This window comes from Pinus tabuliformis, chromosome 2_1 (genome assembly GCF_031772625.1).
Source record: "Pinus tabuliformis cultivar Carrire ecotype Pingquan chromosome 2_1, CPIR1, whole genome shotgun sequence".
NCBI lineage: Eukaryota > Viridiplantae > Streptophyta > Pinopsida > Pinales > Pinaceae > Pinus > Pinus tabuliformis.
Window position 1 is genome coordinate 215,776,126 of NC_142299.1, and position 16,114 is coordinate 215,792,239.

Consider the following 16,114-nt stretch of genomic DNA (forward strand, 5'->3'; position numbering starts at 1 on the left):
GTATTTAAAATTATGCTCGATCTTGACAGCGTATAGGTATGTCGTGTTGAGCAAGGAGATGTCCACGAACTCCATCCCATCCTGGATGTACCTATGTAGGAAGTTGCAGTATTTGAGTACCAAATGCTGCTCAGAATCCTTGATACCCAACTTTGTGCAAAGGGTATGAAAAATATTGGTAAACTCCAGCACTTCTTGGTCCCTTCCCTGCTACAGTGTGGTCCACTTTATGTATTTATCCTCATAGCTTCCAACAGGGTAGTACTGCTCCTTGATGGCATCCCGGAATGAATTCCAAGTGGGTGTGGCTAAAAACAGTGAGGTCGTACTTTCATACTTCTTCTCGCAATAGGTTTCCCACCAGTCCTTGACATGGGGGGCGACTTTGAGAAGAGCGAAAGTGATCTTTTCCCGGCTGGAAAAATGATGAATAGAAAAATACCCTTGTAGAAAATTTAACCATTTATCTATGACATTTGCATCTATCTAACCCTCAAATATGGGGATTTCAAAGTTTACTTGTGCCTTAAAGGGTGTGGCATTTCCAGAGTAGCTGTTAGAAGTAGATCGCTGAAGGATCTGGGAAAAGTTGTCCATCATCGTGTTCCTTTGTCGCTCAAGGGCTTCTTCGAGCAAGATTTTGATAGGATCTCCTGCCCCCTCATCTTTCTTTTCTTCCACCATGGTAGGCCATCGGGATTTGTGAGTCTTGTCTTGCAAAGGTTCGCCCAGTTCAAGCCCTAACTCCTTATATCACGACCTCGTTGGGGACATGGAAAGAAAAACAGAGAAAGAGCAGACCTCTCTGATACCATTGATCCAGATTTATGCGGGAACACAACAAAGTACAGAAATAAACATAAATACAAAGATGTAGCAAAAATAATACTTCATTTCATTAATATCAAATACTGAAATATGCTTACAAACAGAATGGAAATCAGCCTAGCTCGGGCGATGTTAGCTTATACTGTAGAAGAGATGTGGTGGCTACATGCCTCTGAAATGTGTTACAATGAGACTCGAATACCTATTTATTGTTAAGAAACAATGGAAAACCCTAAACATCCAAAAACCTAACCTTAGGAGATGAAGCGCCAAACTATGGGCCCCGTTTGGGTAAATTGGTACATCAACTTCCCAGGGTCGTAACTTTGGCATATGATCTTTGTTTGACGCACAAAATACCTCGTTAAAAAGATCTATCAAAGGACTACAAATTTTGAATGGCAAACAGGAAACTAGAACCCATGTTTGCCCCCTTTTTCCCAAAAAATGTTGTTTAGGGCCTGAAAACGGCTCTGGAAGTTTAGGACCCGTAAAAAACTACCAAAAATAGTATATTGTGCTACAATTAAGGAAACTGAAGAACTAAAAGAGACAGTTGTGGGGGTCCAAGTGGGATAGATGGGTGGCCACCAACGTCCACCTAGATCATTCCCCCCCCCTTAAGAATGAATGATCCCCATTGCATTGAGTGCCTCCATGAGATGGGGAAACTTCTGCTGAACTTGGTCCCTCGTGAGCTGTTCTGCAATATCTGATGTGTCTAGTAATGGTGGGAAGCATGGTCAAGGGCGGTCCACATTGTACACCTGGTGCAAGCCAAGGAATGGGGGAATGTTGTGCTTCAAAGCATTGTTTCCCACAGCCTTGGTAATGGTTTAAGGACCATATCAGAGTGGTATGAGTTTCCGATGGGCTCTTGTAAGGCGTTATTTCTGTAGATGCAACTAGACTTTGTCGCCCACTTGAAACTTGTGTGGCACCCGATGTTGATCATTTTTTTGCTTGTACTTGGCATTTTCCACAATGGAGCGATGATATATCGGCCCATTAGGTAGAGGTGCTCCAGGAGTCAGATTGGATGAATGCTTAACCCGACAGTGCAACAATACCCCTGTGGGTGAGGAGAAGATTCCCCTGTATCCTTTCATGACCCTATCCACCTTCTTCTACTACGTGGAGGAACCCTTCTTGGGGGCCATGGATGTGGCTACGATCTTCCCCATACTTTGAGAGTGAACCAGAAAGAAAATAAATTTCCTAGTCTGGGAGATGATCTTACTACATTTCTTAGCAAAGATAAAAGAGGTGGCGGTAGGTGGGGCTACCTCCGGTATCCTGTATAACGTATTACCCAAAGAAATAATCACAGAGTGATGTCTAGACTCATATACAGCATGTCGCTTCCACAAGTATGGTTGTCCTAATAATACATCACAAATGTCGAGAGGAGAAACATCACACAATAACTCATCTATGAAGGATTTTATGTTGTAGGGAAGGCGGCACTGCTCGTTGACTTGGAGATCTCATTCTTGGTGAAGCCACTAGATGGCTTACGGCTGCGGGAGTGGTATTGTCAGTAGGTCCAGCCGCTTCACAACCTCTGTTGAAATGAGGTTCTTTTGGCTCTCACTGTCGACAATGAATTGCAGTGGCAAACCCTTCACCCACATTTGTGACTGGAAAAGGCGCTCCCCCACCTCAACATCTTCGAACCCATTCTTTTGGATCTTGGCGATGGTGACAGTGGCAATGGGATTCGCATCATTGATCTGCTTCCCTTTTTCATTCCTCTTGTCGGGTTCTAACTCAGGGTCGAAACATGCATCTAATTTTCAACCCTTCAACTCAGCCACCAGTGACTGTTTATCCCGACACTCACTTATGTTATGAGTGGGGCTCTTATGGAACTCACACCACAATCCTATGTCCTTCTTTGAATTCATGGTGTTGTTATTTTCTTGCAGCTTCGACAGGTTGTCTTGGGTCACACTGTCTTGGCTTTGTCCTTGGTTCTGTGGTTTAGGGAAGCCTTTCCCTTGCTTTGGATTCGCAGATCCAAAGTCTTGCTTCTTTTGTTTAAACTTCTACTCGATCTTGACAGTGTATCGGTACACCGTACCAAGCGATGATATGTCCAAGTGATCCAAAATGGATCCAAATATTGTATAAGTCTTCAAAAATCATTCAAAATATCAAAACAATCACATGGGAAGAGCCCTTAGAAACATCGGAAAACACTACCTGGAGGCGAAAAACACAAGAAAACAGTGAAAACGGAGCTATCAGTGGCTTGAACAGTGAATGCACAGCTGGCTGATCAACGGTCCAAATCTGGTCGGTAAATCACAATCAGCAAAGGCTATCAGAGGTTATCGGTCGAGCCCATATGGAACTTGCGATGGCGATCGACGAAGTCAACAAGGATCGTCGATCAAGCACGCAGATTGATGACCCACGTTGCATCGTAGAATCGCAGTCAGCAAATACGAAGGAGCGCTTACAATGGCCCAGGGTTATCGCGATATGCGATTGCGATCAATCGCATCGCGATATCGCAATTGGAGCTACACAGAGGAGCGGGCTATATCCACATATATATGCGATGTGATTAACCGGACCTGATGGAAATATAAACACTATTGCATAAGATTTGAGATCCGCCCAAAGCCTTTTTCACGAGATTTTTCAGTATTTTAGTGTATTTTTAAATACAAAGAGGAAACCATGGAACGGGCATTGTGACATGCGATGGTGACTCACAGGCAGACCTGATAGGGGAATAGGATGCATTTATGAATATTTGAAGTCCTAGATGAACAATGTTTTTGGCAGATTTTCACAGTTTGAATGCATTTCTCTGTGTTAACAGAAAGCGGTCGTTTTAGGGATTTCAAAGGCCCGGTGCACTCATCCGTTGCAGAATAGGTGGCCACCTCCCCTTAAGGTGTTATGGAATGATTATTTAACACTAGAAGAGGGATTTGAGCAGACAGAGGCTGGGAGCCAGAAAGCCCGAGAAGAGGAAATGAACAGTCAGCGCAGATTGGCTTTAAAGCCACAGAAAACAGAAGACAGAGGCAAGCAGTATTGCAGGCAGTGCCGAGACAGAGCAAAGACAGAGATAGAGAGTGATTGAGAGAGTCTGCGTACTCAGAGAGGCTTGAGAGGTTCAAGCAAAACTCTTGTTGTTGTATCTGTTGTGTGTTGAGACTCAATTTGAGCTCATACTATTGTAAAACTCTGTTCTGGAGACATAATAGAGAGGTCACCGCTGAAGGTTGGACCAGGAGATGTAGCCCAGGAGTATTGGGTGAACTCCTTATTAAATTTTCCATGTTTATGTGTGTTGTCTATTATGCTTCTTTACTGCTTCATTGTCTGTGTATTTCGCAATCTTATCGATCCATTGCATAAAATAACATAGGAAAATCCATGCACATGTGTTATAGACATATTTGGGCAGATCAACCTCAATCTTATATGTCAATAAACTAGGGCTCTTTAACCCCTAAAAGTGTTGTTTCATACCCTAAAGGATCATGGTCAACTGATTACATCATTCCCCAGAAGTTCCACCTAAAAAACCACTCAGAACTGGCCAAAACTGGACCATACTGACTGCTCCACTGTTAGGGTGCGATGCATACTGACTCCTACACTAGCCAGGTGCGATGCATACTAAAGAGGCCTTCTGTGGGGTGCGATGAGTGAGAATGGACAAATGTCCGAGACAGTTTGCTAAGTGGATGCTCATGGAATCTTCTAGAAACTTCTCATATGACACTTGCCTCTCTGAATTCGCCCAGGGATGAGTAAGAGATCCAAGAAATCTCCAAGTGGAACCAAGAACAATAAGTGGAATGACACTAATCAAAAACCCAAAGATGACTCACACCCTTGCAGACATCTATAAATGGATCCCTCATCTGAGAGATTTGGAGGCTGGAATTTTGTAATTTGCAAGGAAGTGCAGATAGTTTGTCTTTGAGAAGGATCATTGTATTGTTAGGTGATCTTGCTTTTCATGAGGTGAAGAGGGCTTTGATGCTGGGAGGATGATGTTGGATTAGAGAGCTGGGTTGTAATTCTCCCTTCATATTTAATAAAGTTCTTTGAGTTCTCCTCCATACAATCGTGTATTTGTGAATGTTGTTATTTGTGAATGCCATTGTATGTTCAATGTATTTATGATTCTGTGTTGCTTATGATATAATAGATCAAGATGCTTTGATGGTGTTTTGTTACTTTGTTTCTATAGGTATTCTCTAAGCGGGATAACTAGGAGAGGAGTTACAAGCTCTATCAAGGGGGAGAGAAATCGAGCAAGGAGTCAAGCGGAAGATCCAGGTTGGTTCCTTTGCTTCTCTCTTATCTATCATACATAGAGGAAATCCCAAATTGCTTCGATTATTTGTTTGCTAGGATAGTTGCCAATCCTAGAGGGCTAGCAGATTGAAAAGACACTAGTTTTCCCAGAAACAACATGAGTTTGTAATACCTTATTAATTGTTAAGAACTCTTTTTCAGATCACCAGGAATTCCATTCCATCCTATATGTACGTGTGTAGGCATCCGCAGTATTTGAGTACCAAGTGCCGCTCAGAATCCTTGATACCCAACTTTGTACAAAGGTATGAAAAATATTGGTAAACTCTGGCACGTCTTGGTCCCTTCCCTGCTGCAGCGTGGTCCACTTTACGTATTTATCCTCATAGGTTCCAACAGGGTAGTACTGCTCCTTGATGGCATCCCAGAATGAATTCCAAGTGGGTGTGCCTAAAAATGGTGATGTCGTACTTTCCTCCTTCTTCTCGCAGTAGGTTTCCCACCAGTCCTTGACGTGGGGCGTGGCTTTGAGAAGAGCGAAAGTGATCTTTTCCCGGCTGGAAAAATCATGAACAGAAAAATATGCTTCTAGCAGATTTAACCATTTATCTACGACATCTGCATCTATCTGACCCTCAAATATGGGGATTTCAAAGTTAACTTGTACCTTAAAGGGTGTGGCATTTCCAGAGTAGCTGCTAGAAGTAGATGCGTCTCCCCTAGGTAGACGCTGAAGGATCTGGGAAAAGTTGTCCATCATTGCGTTCCTTTGTCGCTCGAGGGCTTCTTTGAGCAAGATTTTGATAGGATCTCCTGCCCCCTCAACTTTATTTTCTTCTGCCATGGTAGGCCGTCGGGATTTGTGAGTCTTGTCTTGCAAACGTTCGACCAGTTCAAGCCCTAACTCCTTATATCCCGACCTCATTGGGGACATGAAAAGAAAAACAGAGAAAGAGCAGACCTCTCTGATACCACTAATCTAGATTTATGCAGGAATGTAATAAAGTACAGAAATAAACATAAATACAGAGATGCAGCAGAAATAATACTTCATTTCATTAATATCAAATACTGAAATATGCTTACAAACAGAATGGAAATCAGACTAGCTCGAGCGATGGTAGCTTATCTCTGAGAAGAGATGTGGTGGCTACATGCCTCTAAACTATGTTACAATGAGGCTCGAAGACCTATTTATAGTTGAGAAACAATAGAAAACCCTAAACATCCAAAAACCTAACCCTAGGAGATGAAGCACCAAACTATGGGCCCCGTTTGGGTAAATTAGTACATCAACTTCCTGGGGTCGTAACTTTGGCATACGATCTCCGTTTGAAGCACACAATACCTCGTTAGAAAGATCTATCCGAAGACTACAACTTTTTAGTGGAAAACATTAGTCCACATCCAATGTTGGCCCCCATTTTACCAAAAAACGTTTTTAGGGCCTCAAAACAACTCCAGAAGTTCACGACCTAAAAAACACTGCCAAAAATAGTAAATTGTGCTAGAATTAAGCAAACTGAAAAACTGAAAGAGACAGTTGTGGGGGTCGAAGTGGGATAGGTGGGTGGACACCTACATCCATCTGGATAATTCCTCCCCCCTTAGGAAGCAATGGTCCCCATTGCGTTGAGTGCCTCCATGAGATGGGGAAACTTCTATTGAACTTGGTCCCTCGTGAGTTGTTTTGCAATCTCTGATGTGTCGAGTAATGGTGGGAAGCATGGTTGAGGGCAATCCACATTAAACACTCGGTGCAAGCCAAGGAATGGGGGAATGTTGTGCTTTAAATCATTGTTTCCCATAGCCTTGGTAATGGTGTAAGGACCATATCGGAGTGGTCTGAGCTTCTGATGGGCTCTTGTAAAGCGTTCTTTCTGCAGATGAAACCAGACTTTGTCACCCACTTGAAACTTGTGTGGCACCTGATGTTTATCATGTTGTTGCTTGTACTTGGAATTTTCCACAATGGAGCGACGATATATCGGCCCATTGGGTAGAGGTGCTCCAAGAGTCAGATCGGACGAATGCTTAACCCGACAGTGCAATGATACCCTTGTGGTTGAGGAGAAGATGTCCATGTATCCTTTGATGACTGTATCCACCTTCTTCTACTGTAAGGAGGAACCCTTCCCGGGGGCCATGGATGTGGCTACAATCTTCCCCATACTTTGAGAGCGAACTAGAAAGAAAATAAATTTCCTAGTCTGGGAAATGATCTTACTACATTTCTTAGGAGATATCAAAGAGGTGGCGGTAAGTGAGGCTACCTTAGGTATCCTGTATACCGTATTACCCAAAGAAATAATCACAGAGCGAGGTCTAGACTCATATACAGCATGTCACTTCCACAAGTATGGTTGTCCTAATAATACATCACAAACGTCGAGAGGAGAAACATCACACAATACCTCATCTGTGAAGGGCTTGATGCTGTAGGGAAGGCTGCATTGCTCGCTAACTCGGAAATCTCGTCCTTGGAGAAGCCACCCGATGGTGTACAAGTGTGGGTGTGGTATGTTCAGCAGGCCCAGCCACTTCACAACCTCATTTGAAATGAGATTTTTTTGGTTGCCACCGTCGACAGTGAATTGCAGCGGCGAACCCTTCACCCACATTTGTGAGTGGAAAAGACGTTGCCCCTCCTCTGGATCTTCGGGATCATTCTTCTGGATCTTGGTGGTGGCAACAGTGGCACTGGGCTCCACATCAATGATCTATTTCCCTTTTTCATTCCTCTTGTCGAGTTCTGACTCAGGGTTGGAACATGCATCTAATTCTGAACCCTTCTACTCGGCCACCAGCGACTGCTTGGCCCGACACTCACTTGTGTTATGAGAGGGGCTCTTATGGAACTCACACCACTTTCTTGTGTCCTTCTTTGAATTCGTGGTGTTGTTCTTTTCTTGCAGCTTCGACGGGTTGTCTTGGATCACACCATCTTAGCTTTGTCCTTGGTTCTGCGGCTTAGGGAAGCCTTTCCCTTGCTTCAGATTCGCGGATTCAAAGCCTCGCTTCTTCTATTTAAAATTCAGCTCGATCTTGACAGCGTATCGATACGCCATGCCGAGCAAGGAGATGTCCAGGAACTCCATCCCATCCTGGATGTACCTGTGTAGATAGTTGCAGTATTTGAGTACCAAATGCCGCTCAAAATCCTTGATACCCAACTTTGTATGGAGGGTATGAAGAATATTGATAAACTCTGGCACGTCTTGGTCCCTTCCTTGCTGCAGTGTGGTCCACTTTATCTATTTATCTTCATAGCTTCCAATAGGGTAGTACTGATCCTTGATGGCATCCTAGAATGAATTCCAAGTGGGTACGGCTGAAAACAGTGAGGTTGTACTTTCATCCTTCTGCTCGCAGTAGGTTTCCCATCAGTCCTTGACGTGGGGGGTGGCTTTGAGAAGAGAGAAAGTGATCTTTTCCCTGCTGGAAAAATCATGAACAGAAAAATACCCTTCTAGCAGATTTAACCATTTATCTATAGCATCTGCATCTATTTGACCCTCAAATATGGGGATTTCAAAGTTAACTTGTACCTTAAAGGGTGTGGCGTTTCCAGAGTAGCTGCTAGAAGTAGATGCGTCGCCCCTGGGTAGACCCTGAAGGATTTGGGAAAAGTTGTCCATCATCGCATTCCTTTGTCGCTGGAAGGCTTATTCGAGTGAGATTTTGATAGGGTCTCCTGTCCCCTCTTCTTTATTTTCTTCCCCCACGGGAGGTCGTCAGGATTTGTGAGGCTGGTCTTGCAAAGGTTCGACCAATTCAAGCCCTAACTCCTTATATCCTGACCTCGTTGGGGACATGCAAAGAAACACAGAGAAAGAGCAAACCACTCTGATACCATTGATCCAGATTTATGCGGGAATGCAATAAAGTACAACTATAAACATAAATAAAGAGATGCAATAGAAATAATACTTCATTTCTTTAATATCAAATACTAAAATATGCTTACAAACACAATGGAAATCAGACTAGCTCGGGCGATGGTAGCTTAACTCTGAGAAGAGATGTGGCGGCTACATGCCTATGAATTGTGTTACAATGAGGCTCGAAGGCCTATTATTGTTGTGAAACAATAGAAAACCCTAAACATCCAAAAATCTAATCCTAGGAGATGAAGCGCTAGACTATGGGCCTCGTTTGGGTAAATTGGTACATCGACTTCCCAGGTCATAACTTTGGCATACGATCTTCGTTTGACGCACACAATACCTCGTTAGAAAGATCTATCCAAGGAATACACCTTTAGAATGGCCAACATCAAATATTGATCTACGTTGGCTCCCGTTTTCCTAAAAAACTTCATTTAGGGCCTCAAAACGGCTCCGGAAGCTTAAGACCCGGAAAAACTACCAAAAATAGTAAATTGTGCTACAATTAAGGACATTGAAAAACTAAAAGAGATAGTTGTGGGGGTCCAAGTGAGATAGGAGGGTGGCCACCATCATCCACCTGGATCATTCCTCCCCCCTTTGGAAGAAATGGTCCCCATTGCATTGAGTGCCTCCATGAGATGGGGAAACTTCTGTTGAACTTGGTCCCTGGTGAGCTGTTCTGCAATCTCTGATGTGTCCAGTAATGGTGGGAATGATTTTTGAGGGCAGTACACATTGAACACTCAGTGCAAGCCAAGGAATGGGGGAATGTTGTGCTTCAAAGCATTATTTCCCACAACCTTGGTAATGGTGTAAGGACCATATTGGAGTGGTCTGAGCTTCTGATGGGCTCTTGTAAGATGTTCTTTCTGTAGATGCAACCAGAATTTGTCGCCCACTTGAAACTTGTGTGGAACCCGATGTTGATCATGTTTCTTCTTATACTTGGCATTTTCCACAATGGAGCGATGATATATCAGCCCGTTGCATAGAGGTGCTCCAGGAATCAGATCGGACGAATGCTTAACCCGACAGTGCAACGATACCCCTGTGAGTGAGGAGAAGATGTCCTTGTATCCTTTCATAATCGTATCCACCTTCTTCTGCTGTGTGGAGAAACCCTTCCCAGGGGCCATGGATGTAGCTACAATCTTCCCCATACTTTGAGAGTGAACTAGAAAGAAAATAAATTTCCTAGTCTGGGAGATGATCTTACTGCATTTCTTAGCAGAGATCAAAGAGGTGGTGGTAGGTGGGGCTACCTCTGGTATCTTGTATAACATATTACCCAAAGAAATAATCACAAAGCGAGGTCTAGACTCATATACAACATGTCCCTTCCACAAGTATGGTTGTCCTAATAATACATCACAAACATTGAGAGGAGCAACATCACACAATACCTCATCTATGAAGGGCTTGATGTTGTAGGGAAGGAGACACTTCTCGCTGACTCGGAGATCTCGTCCTTGGTGAAGCCACCTGATGGTGTACGGTTGCGGGTGTGGTATGGTCAGTAGGCCCAACCGCTTCACAACCTCTGTTGAAATGAGGTTCTTTTGGCTACCATTGTCAACAATGAATTGTAGTGGCGAACCCTTCACCCACATTTGTGAGTGGAAAAGGCACTCCCCCTCCTCCGGATCTTCGGGCTCATTCTTCTAGATCTTGGCAGTGGCAACAGTGGCACTAGGCTCCACATCAATGATCTGTTTCCCTTTTTCATTCCTCTTTTCGGGTTCTTACTCAGGGTCGGAACATGACTCTGATTTTGAACCCTTCTACTCGGCCACCAATGACTACTTGGCCTGACACTCACTTCTGTTATGAGTGGGGCTCTTATGGAACTCACACCACTTTCTTGTGTCCTTCTTTGAATTCGTGGTGTTGTTCTTTTCTTGCAGCTTCGACAGGTTGTCTTGGGTCACACCGTCTTGGCTTTGTCCTTGGTTTTGCGGTTTAGGGAAGCATTTCCCTTGCTTCAGATTCGTAGATCCAAAGTCTTGCTTCTTCTTTTAAACTTCTACTCGGTCTTGACAACGTATCGGTATGTCGTGCCGAGCGAGGAGATGTCCAGGAACTCCATCCCATCCTGGATGTACCTGTGTAGGTAGTCGTGATATTTGAGTACCAAATGCCACTCAGAATATTTGATACCCAAGTTTGTGCGAAGGGTATGAAAAATATTGGCAATCTCCGGCATGTCTTGGTCCCTTCCCTGCTGCAGTGTGGTCCACTTTATGTATTTGTCCTCATAGGTTCCAACAGGGTAGTACTACTCCTTGATGGCATCCCAAAATGAATTCCAAGTGGGTACGGCTGAAAATAGTGAGGTCGTACTTTCATCCCTCTTCTCGCAGTAGGTTTCCCACTAGTCCTTGACGTGGGAAGCAGCTTTGAGAAGAGCAAAAGTGATCTTTTCCCGGCTGGAAAAATCATGAATAGAAAAATACCCTTCTAGCATATTTAACCATTTATCTACGGCATCTACATCTATTTGACCCTCATATATGGGGATTTCAAAGTTAACTTGTACCTTAAAGGGTGTGGTGTTTCCAGAGTAGCTGCTAGAAGTAGATGCGTCACCCCTGGGTAGATGCTGAAGGATCTGGGCAAAGTTGTCCATCATCGCGTTCCTTTGTCGCTTGAGGGATTCTTCGAGCAATATTTTGATAGGATCTCCTTCCCCCTCGTCTTTCTTTTCTTCCACCATGGGAGGTCGTCGGTATTTGTGAGGCTGGTCTTGCAAAGGTTCGACCAGTTCAAGCCCTAACTCCTTATATCCCGACTTCATTGTGGGCATGCAATGAAAAATAGAGAAAGAGCGGACCGCTCTGATACCACTGATATGGATTTACGCAGGAACACAATAAAGTATAGAAATAAACATAAATACAGAGATGCAGCAGAAAGAATACTTCATTTCATTAATATCAAATATTGAAATATGCTTACAAATAAAATGGAAATCAGACTAGCTCGGGTGATGGTAGCTTATCTTTGAGAAGATATGTGGCGCTACATGCCTCTAAATTGTGTTATAATGAGGCTCGAAGACCTATTTATTGTTGATAAACAATGGAAAACCCTAAACATCCACAAACCTAACCCTAGGAGATGAAGCGCCAAACTATGGGCCCTGTTTGGGTAAATTGGTACATTAACTTCTCGGGGTCATAACTTTGGCATACGATCTCTGTTTGATGCACACAATACCTCGTTAGAAAGATATATCCGAGGAATAAAACTTCCAAATGGTAAAAATTGGGGCATGTTCCATGTTGGCCCCTTTTTTTCCCAAAAAACATCGTTTAGGGCCTCAAAACTGCTCCGGAAGTTCAGGACCCGAAAAAAACTGCCAAAAATAGTAAATTGTGCTACAATTAAGGAAATTGAAAAAATGAAAGAAACAGTTGTGGGGGTCCAAGTGGGATATGCAGGTGGCCACTGACATCCACTTGGATCAAAGTTAGATCATAAATTTTACTACACCATGTAAATTTTCATTTTCCATCTACAAGCATCTAAGATTTTCTATGATTCTTGTTACAATACAATCCTCCTGACTAACTATTGTTTCTTGAGTTTCCAACAACATGAATTCCATTATAATATTTTCTAAACAACAAATACTAAATCCATCACATTTCATTCGCAAACCATAAGATCCAGTTCCTAGTTAAATAAATATACATGCACAGATACTTATCTGTAAGTTTTCAATCTCTCAAATTCCACAGGGCTGAGATCATTCCTCCCAACCTTGAGAAGGGAAATTGCGTTCGCTTCTTCCCCCCAAGCTTCTACTCCAGAAAATAGATAACAAATATTTTCTAATGGAAGACCTCAATGCCTCAGTCCATTTTATCCTTTCTGATATTTTTAACAGAGTCTATCCACTGGTTCTCACCAGCTCAGGATCACTCTGTTTGGCAATATCCTGCCAATGTTTCCATAACTCTTTTATCCTCTTTCTCCACAATGAAAAATAGAACCCCTTTCTTTCCATTGAGAACCTCTTTTATCTCCAGGAGAGAGTGGTGTAACTGTTTTCTTCTAACTGTTTGGAGGTTAGAGTTCATATACCGGTCTTCCCTTAAGAATTCTGAGATTTCATTACTTAATAAAATAACATTACTTAAATGTTAACATAAGTTATTCTAATTTCCACATGAAAAATGTAAATGCAATTATAAGTGTAAATGTAAATGTAATTATTGGTAATTCAGCTGTCACATTGGGATGTTACACATATAGTCTTCACACTTGGGGTGTTACACACATAGTCTTCACACTAGGTTGTAGAATGAGAATCTCAACTCAAAAATATATTAATATTAATATTAATATTATGTTTAATGATGTATTTTACATGGCATGATAACAAAATTTATAATAAAACTACATCAAATTAATATTTTCAAATTTTACAACTTTGACTATAAAGATTTATGTCTTTAAAAATTGTAATATATCCATAGAAAATTACAACTTTGACTCTAAATATTTATGTCTTTAAAGATTTTAATATATCCATAGGATATGATTTTTCATTCATTTTACAAATATTTAATTAAAAGAAATATTAAAAGATTTTGGAGTAGGATTTTCATTCTTTGTGTTGAATTGTATTGTATTTTTTTTTATTTATATGGTTATTTTCATTTTTGTTTTGGGCCGACATTATTTTTTATATATTATTATTATTATTTTATTAGAGACGTGACATACTTACACATGTTGTATAATGCGCCTCTTGGCGCAACTATAATTTACTTATCTTTTAAATTGTATGTAATATAATAAAAATATTATAGCTTTGCATTTCACAACTATAAGAAACAACTTGCACATAACATATATTCCTATTATGAAATAAATTCTTGTTTCTTTGAAGCTTAGCTAGAAATAGGGGAACTATTGGTTATTATTTTGGGGAACCATGTGAATTTGCATGTGGTAAAACTCAGTAATTTTTACTCTTATTTTTTCTTAGCATAGTCTAAAGAGCCCACAATTTAGCCCATAATATAATGGAAATTTCGGCAAGAATATGACAAAATCTAGCAAAAGTTTTTGAAAATCTGGGTTACAGCTGTCAAACTTCAGGATTTTGGGTGCCCTAGGGGTTCTTGATGGTGTTGAATCCATTTTCACCATAAAACAAAAAAGGATTCAAACACTCCAACATTCTGATTTTTTGAAAAAAAATTACTAGATTCCATCAAGAAATCTGTTGTCCGGGTGAATTTGTGGCATCGGTAGACTACACCTTCTCCTTTCATCGCACCGGGTACCCAATCTTGGTTTAATAGCCTCTAATCCACCGCAATTCCATGGAAGCACGTCCTTCTTCAAAGCCACGACTCATAATATCAGGCTTCTTCATAATACCTCAAAATTATAGCATTGGCTTATTAATACACAGACTAAAGATGTTGAAAACTACATACCACATTGGCTTTTGCCACCTTCTTGTAGATAATTAACCACCATACACACCAGACTTCTTGTCTCTGAACTTAAAATCTTAAGTGCTCGGTCTCCCTTGAACGCATAGAACATTTTAATGCAGATTTTTTTTTATGACAACATCTCAATTTGACTGATCAAATGATATAAAATATAGGCTTGACCGTCATCTTCAGAATAACCGAGACAAAAAAGGAACTGTCCAGACAAAGATAATAACGAAGACACACAAACACTATCATTTATATTGGTATTACACACGCGTAGTAGAGTGGGAAAACTACTCAAATAGATATTACTACATTTCATTCAGTGCTAAATAGAAGAAAGCCGATTTGAAAAGAAACATTTGTAAATCCAAAAACATTTCGTTGTGATTTCATGACCGATTATTTAATGGAAATTGGGGGCAAGAGGGCACTCACTGCAACCCCACATACTTGATCAACAATGCGACGACCCCATACCTTTTCACTGGAAGTCACACTTGATCATCTCGTTCTGTTTGAATACTCTAGTCTCCAACATGCACAACGAGGAGTCAAAGACAAGCTCGTTCTGCCACAATGTGTCAACAAAGAATCTCCTCCAAGATCTCCTGCCCAATGCTTTAGATGGCCACAAAACTAGTGACTCATTCTATTTGACAAAGTAGGTTAACCATGCTCTGACAGCATTGTAGGAGACATGAATTGGAAAATGAAATCAACTCTATTAAGATATCTACTCAAAAATATGATGTACAATGTGTACACATTAATGCAATATGAAAACCATTGATTCAATTTCCAAGTTTTCTTGGACCATGGAAAATTTTAGGGGCTAATGTTCGCCCAGTGGGCTAATTTTCCATGATTTTTCCAAAAAATGATTCGCCAATTTCCAATTTTTATAAAAGATGATTCGCCCAAATTTTAGAATATAAAATTATTTTACCCTAAAAATTGCCAACATTATATAGAGACCATATATAAAATCATTATAAATTTGAATAATTTTGCAAATATATCATTAAAAAATTTATAGTTTGCATATTAGGGATTAGTGAGATTCGCCAATGTTTTTAAACTTCAAGAAAATTTTCCATCCTTAAAATTTTCCTTGTCTTGGACTCTAATAACTAATATCAATATCACACCATAACCCAAATCATGACCAAAGGATTAGGTGTCTAACACTTCTTGTTTGCTACTGGTCTCAAACAACTTATCTAATTAATAAAAATGTAAGAGTGTTATCAGTTTTAGTTCCAAAATGAATGAATCAATAACTTATGGAACTAAAAAATAAAATAGATTATATAAGGATTATAATATAATAATATTGAGTAGTGGGGTTAAAACAAAAAAATATGTGAAAATTACAATTTACTTATCTTTTAAATTGTATGTAATATAATAAAAATCTTACTGCTTTGCATTTCACAACTGTAAGAAACAACTCATATGCATGAGATCAATTAAATTATTATATGTTAGACGTTAGAGAATCATAGTAGACGTCACATTAAAATATAACATATAAATAGTAGTTATAAATTAACATACATTTTACCATATAAATTAAAATAATGATTATGTAACCATATTTAAATTTAATTAATAAGCACATAAAATTTTAATATTTACAATATA